This window comes from Gossypium arboreum, chromosome 7 (genome assembly GCF_025698485.1).
Source record: "Gossypium arboreum isolate Shixiya-1 chromosome 7, ASM2569848v2, whole genome shotgun sequence".
In the NCBI taxonomy this organism is placed as follows: domain Eukaryota; kingdom Viridiplantae; phylum Streptophyta; class Magnoliopsida; order Malvales; family Malvaceae; genus Gossypium; species Gossypium arboreum.
Genome location: NC_069076.1, coordinates 89993552 through 89999968, shown reverse-complemented (window position 1 = coordinate 89999968; position 6417 = coordinate 89993552). Strand labels below are relative to the sequence as shown.

The window sequence follows — 6417 nt, the reverse complement described above, 5'->3', positions numbered from 1 at the left end:
ACTATGATGAATGCGTTAACTATAAATATGATGTTTGAAATAGATCGATTTTGTATCACCCTTCAGTTCGAACTAGCAAAAGCAATGTCTCCTTACATAATATGGATTCGTATTGTTGATAATAATTATACGTAATGTTAATATCATACATAAGTTCAATTATAATTTAAATTGGTCATACCACGAATACCTTTAAATTGAAAAAAATCAAATTATATATTTCAAACAATTATAGTTATTTTTTATATTTTAAAGGAGATTATAAGTATAAATTATAAAGTATACATTTTCGATAAATTAAAACTAGAACAAATTTAATGTTAAACACAACTGAAAATTGAAATATAATTGAGCAAGGGATGATGTCCCTTCTAACCAAGGGCGGGATAATGTGAGTAAGTACATATATTGACTTCCTTAAAAATGGTGGAATTGTGGTTTAGTCTTATAGAAATTGTAAAGTTAATAGCAAACAAACAACTATATATTCATATGGTACGCGGTAAAAGAAATAAAAAATATTTAAGCAATGAAATTTTTTGGAAAAAAAATTATAAGTAAAAAATGTGAATACTTTTATTAAATAGATTTTTTGGGTAAAAAAATTCTATAGTTTCTTCCATTTTTTTTTATGAATTACAATAACAGAACAAAGCCCAAACAACAAACATGATTAACAAGACTCAAACCCAGAAATCGAGTCAATCTGTCACATCCCAAAAATCGATTTAGTAGGATCGGGTTTGTGAGTCGAGAGTGGTCACACCCTGATTTTTAAGGTTATCTTTGTGCATTTGTTAAAAAAATGAGTTGGTTTAATAGTTAAGTGTTAATGAAACTGTCCTTCAAACCCAAGTTTGAATCCCTTCCTATGCATCAATTTTTTGGGTGCAATTTTGCTTCAAACCCTAGAGTGTGCCGCCCATGCATAGAGAAATTCTAGTGTGTGTATATATATATATATATATATATATATATATATATATATATATATATATATTTTTCTCTTTTGTTAAGCCTTTTGCTAATTTGTTTTGCCTCCTTGTCGTCCCACCCTTTCATTTTCTCTCTTCTTCCTTAGTTTTTCTCTCATTTCTTCTTCACTGTGTCGCCTTAACCCTAATTATTTTGCAACCTTGTACCATCCATTCTTTTTTTCTATACCATTGTTGTTGTCACCCCTCTGCTGCCATTTTTTTCTTCTCCATTATCGCTGTCCTAGTGATCAAACACCACCTTTGTCGTTGCCATCCCTTTGCTTCTTTTCTTCTACTCTCTTTGTTATTCTATTATCGTAGATCTAAGTCGAAAACTGTAAGTTTTCTAGATCTGATCTACTTTCTTTTTTTTTCTTTTTTTTTTCCTATGATGGTCGAATTTTTCGAGTGCTAACTTTGTGAATTTTCCTTGTCAATGGTCCTGATCTGAACTCCTAAAATCTCCAATGAAGTTTAGGGCTGTGTGCATCTTTCGTTTGATCGATAGAGGAGTAAGTGATCACGGAAACTCAGTTCTGAAATTTTAGTTTGTTTCTTGATTTGGCTGAACCCTATATGGGTGTTGAAGGTTAGTTATAACCGTGTTTTGTGTGTGTTATGTATAGATCTGATCAAGATCTATCTAGATCTAAACGTAGGAGCTGCAGGATAGATAGTGCTTCGGTTTCACGTTAATCAGATGTTGATCTTACCTTTGGGTGTTTTGGTAATTATTGAATTATGTGATATGCATGTTGGTCAATTGTACATATTGATTTTATGCATGGCCAAATGGCTTTGTGTTGGATAAGAGATTGTTGATTATGGTAAGTGTTAAAAGGTGACGGCCGAATGTTTAAGAATATTTGTTTTTGATTAATTGGATGTGTAAGTGCCGAATGTATTTTTTGATTGTACGTTTATTGGTATGTATGATGAGTTACAGTTGATTGATTGCATGAAAACAAACATGTCATTGATTCTTACTATATTTATCTATTGTATGTAAAGCATACCACTGATATTGTTTCACTGAATGCATGTATAGCATGCCACCATACTGAAATTGTTACTGATAGTGCATGATGTGCTACATTGTTACATGTCATATTGCATTGCATGGGTTTTGGGATTTGATGGGTGGCAAAGAAGTTCCATGTAGTACCAAAGGATTATCTGCATTATTATTTTAGCTGAATATATGTACCCCAGAGTATTTTTGGAGTACTGGCGACTTATTGCAACTTACTGGCAGTTTGTCTACAACTATTGACAGTTTAATTGCATATTGATATTGGTGGTTTATCCACATCGAGCTTCGGCTCTTATTGCTTTTGGTCTTTGAATGACAAGCTTTGGAAAAATCATGGTGTGTAGTGGATGGATGGGTAGGACCTTTGCACTGATTTGCATTTGAACATTCCCATACATATTCACTATTTATTGAATTGCTAAGATCTATTAGGAACATTGATATTAATGGCTATGTATTGTACTGTGATTGTTTGAATGTTTGTATTATTATTGTTTGTTTTGTTAAGACTCACACTAAGATTTTCAAGCTCACCCCTTTAGTTTACTTCTTACAGATAACCTTCAATGTTAGCATTGGACTTGGCATACGAAGGTCTCGTCTGAAATTTTTAGTTAATAAAATATTTTTATTTTACTTTATTTATTTCGGTTTTTTTGGGACTGTAAATTTTGTTAATATGGATTGTGGCATGGGTTGTTTTTATTTGGTTTTTGCATGTATGAAATTTTGGATAAAAATCGAGAAAATTTAATAACTGGCTTGATATGACTTAAAACATAGATTTTCTTACAAAAATTAAAGGCATCACTTTTTCCGCTGCAAAATAATGAAACAGAATTTTTAAAAGCATAATGACGAAATCGATTGAGTTAAACAATTCAAATTTTTAATAAACTAGACTTAAATCATAGACGACCTAATACTATAATGTTTTTAATAAATCTAAGGCAACCACGTCAAGTTTTTAAAAAAAATCTAAATAGAGGTTTTCAAATTGAACGGATTTACTTGGCCATTTTGGTGGCTAGCATTCAAAATTTGACATTTATGTCTAGGCTGGATTTGGAAGGTTACATTTGGTGGTATCAAAGCCTGATTCATAAACTTGGCTTGAAGTTTTAAGTGAGTTTGCATGCATAATTTTGAAAAGGGGTATTCTGGGAAAAGCCATGCCACAATATTTTGAAAAAAATGTGTTGTTTTCAAAAATGAAATTCTAAGACTCTGATGCTAATCCCGTGACACCCCAAACTCGGCCTAGACATTATGGCTGAATCCGGAGGTGTCACATGAAATGGGTTGGAAAAAGCGTTGTCGTTAAGTTGAAATTTTCCTAGTTCGCTAGCCTTTCTTGCTCTTATTAATTTCAAAGGTCTCTTTCATTTGATCATTTAGAAAACGTGTTTTTAGCGAAAGCTTATAAAATCATTAAATTTAAGAAAAGTCGTTCGATATTTTTAGAAAACATGTTTTAGATAAAAACCGTTATAGTGAAAAGTAAGTTAAATCCAAACCTAAAAACCCAACCAAACAGTTTTAAACAGTCCAGAGAGTCCAAAAAAAATACAATTCTCAAATCTCAATGCCAAGCTTAAATAAAAACTATAAACATAATAAAATAAGAAAGTTATGGCGAATGGTCACTATCGAGTCCTCTACTGCATCGATCTGCCTAACCCTGTGGATTAGTTGAACAAAATAAACAGAAAGGAGTGAGTTTGCGTAAACTCAGTGTGCAACCCTACAGAATTAAGCATGCACACAATAGAGAGTCAGAGTCAATTAGATACAAATTTGGGCCTGAGCCCATCATATATACAGATGCATATTCGGGCCTAAGCCTATTTTAGATACAGATACATATTTGGGCCTAAGCCCATCTCAAATACATATATAGATATACACATCAGAATCAGAAATCAGATATCCTACCCCCATCCTCTATACACCATCTCTGACCGTCCCTACACACCATATGGGGTTTAAAACACCCAATTAGCCCTACACACCATGATGTACTGATGCGGCACATATCAGAAATAATAGTTATATTGCAGCCATGCTGCCAGATATTAGGCATAATCTGTCTTTCAGACACTTTCTCCAAAAATATATCATCCCAACCCCCAAAATTAGATATCAGAACATACGTACATAATTTATAAGTAGTCATGCTTTCAATAACAGATAACATACAGTCATACCAGTCAATCATCAAAGATGCTCAGAATAGTATATCAGTCAATTAGATCATACAATTTAGGGTTTAGTCGGCCCTTACCGAGCCTACAGTAGGTCCACAGTCGTTTGGGATGACCCGTGCAACCCTGGGGAAAAACTCAGATAAATGGGCCCACATACCCGTGTGCTACGCATAACCATGCCTTCGTCGATTACACGGTCGTGTCCTCTCACACGGCCTACCACACGGGTGACCACACGCCTATGTGGCATCGATAATGGCATTTTTCAACTTTTGCTGAGACCTCATTTTATACGTTTTGGGTGTACACCTGGTCCATTTAAGACGCTACAGTAACCTCGAGCCCACAAGAACTTAAACATCGACATACCAACACTCAGTATCAGACTTAATACACGATTAATCTGTAACTACGAAACCAATACCAACACCAAAACTTACTTTAACACCCTGAATGATTCGATTACGATTCTGAATGAAGAGAGCCCCTTTCCTCTCAATTTGCTGCTACAAAAACAGACAGTGAGGTTTCAAACGGATGCTTTCGAAATGTAAACAGAAATGAATTTAAGGAACCTCTAATCAAGCAATTCATTCTATGCCCACTGATACGTGATATTAGTGACAGGTTTTAAATATTTCTAATGAATCATTCTTGAAACTAACTATTATCACGATGAAGGCAAGTGTACCTATCGAACAGTAGCATAGCTTTAGCAAGACCGGATTGTCGAACCCTAAAGAGCTAAAAGTACTAGTAATGACTGTCTTTTTATTATCTAGCCTAAGAATAATGGGGTTTGTTTTAACTAACTAATTAACTAAACTAAGAATTCACAGAAAATAGAATTGGGGAATTACTTTTGGAAAACTCGATTGATTGAGACAATACCTAAGGAAAAATCCACCTAGACTTCACTTGTTATTTTACTCTGAATTGGACAATTTATTCATTTGACTTGATCCGTAGAAATTCATAAGTTATATTATTATCTCTCTCGAGACTAAGAACGTCTAACCCTTGGTTGAATAATTGAAATCTCTTTCTAATTAACTCCCTAGGGTTGCATTAACTTGATCTATGGATCCCCTTATTAGGTTTCACCCTAATCCAGTAAAATCTTGTCACCCTATCTCTAGGCGCACAACCAACGCCGCTTAATTATGAAAAATGTACTCTTAGATAGGGTCTATTCCTCCTTTGAATAAGAGCTGAACTTGAATCGATATCTTAGAATATCAAAACAAGAATTAAGAACACATAATTAACAACAAGTCAAATATTTATCATACAATTCAGATAATAATAACAAGATCTATCTTAGGTTTTATTCCCCTTAGGTATTTAGGGGTTTTATTTCATAACTGCAAAGGTAAACATCTCAGAAGAATAATGAATACAAAACATAAAGAAAAACCCAAAACTCCTGAAGGAAAATTGAGGGGAGATCTTCAGTCTTGATGATGAATCCAGCTTCTAAGATGGATCAATTGACTTTCCTTGAGCAGTTCCCTGCTTCCCTCTCTGTGTATATCCTTTTCCTCCTCCTTTAGGGTGTATTTATAGGCTTTAAAATGCCTAAGAGCCCTTAAAATTGGCCTTTTCCGAATAGACTAAACTTGGGCTCGGCAGGAACACGCCCGTGTGACACGTTCGTGTGCGATTGCTTAAGGCCGTGGTCAAGCTTGTTAAATAGGCGCGGGCTTGTGGTCCACCCGTGTGAGTCGTGCTTCGATTCTGCCAAATTGACACAGCCGTGTGGTCTGCCCGTGTGAGGAGGTTCAGGCAGTGTTGATTTCTTACGTTGGCCCATTTTCTCCGTTTTTGGCCCGTTTCTAGTTCCTTTCACTCTCCTATGCTCACCTAAGTATAAAACATGAATTTAAGGCATCAGGAGCATCGAATTCACCAATTTTAAGGAAAAATCATCAATAAAATGTGCTAAGCATGGGATAAAAATATGTATGAATTACGGTTTATTAAATACCCCCACACTTAAGCATTTGCTTGTCCTCAAGCAAAATCCTCAACTCATAATCAAAATAAATTCTTCTCAACTTATAATTTCTATCGATAATATCTCAAAATAATCCATAGGTAATCATACATTAAAAATTCAACTGAAAGAACATCAAAGTTTCAAACATTCCAAGTTGAACATTTTATCATGAAAACATAGGTGTCTCCCCTCATTTAAGTA

The 6417-nt window shown here is 34.4% G+C and overlaps 1 long non-coding RNA gene across 2 annotated transcripts; it reads left to right on the top strand.

Annotated features, from left to right (window-relative positions):
• The first annotated feature begins 984 nt into the window (after positions 1 to 984).
• Positions 985 to 2767, top strand: LOC128295504 (uncharacterized). 2 transcript variants are annotated; one of them, XR_008285966.1, is made up of 3 exons: positions 985 to 1314; positions 1451 to 1489; positions 2567 to 2767. It is a non-coding gene; the product is annotated as an uncharacterized LOC128295504 (long non-coding RNA). The 2 variants fall into 2 exon arrangements; XR_008285967.1 differs by having other exon boundaries at positions 1451 to 2767.
• Positions 2768 to 6417: the final 3650 nt, after the last annotated feature.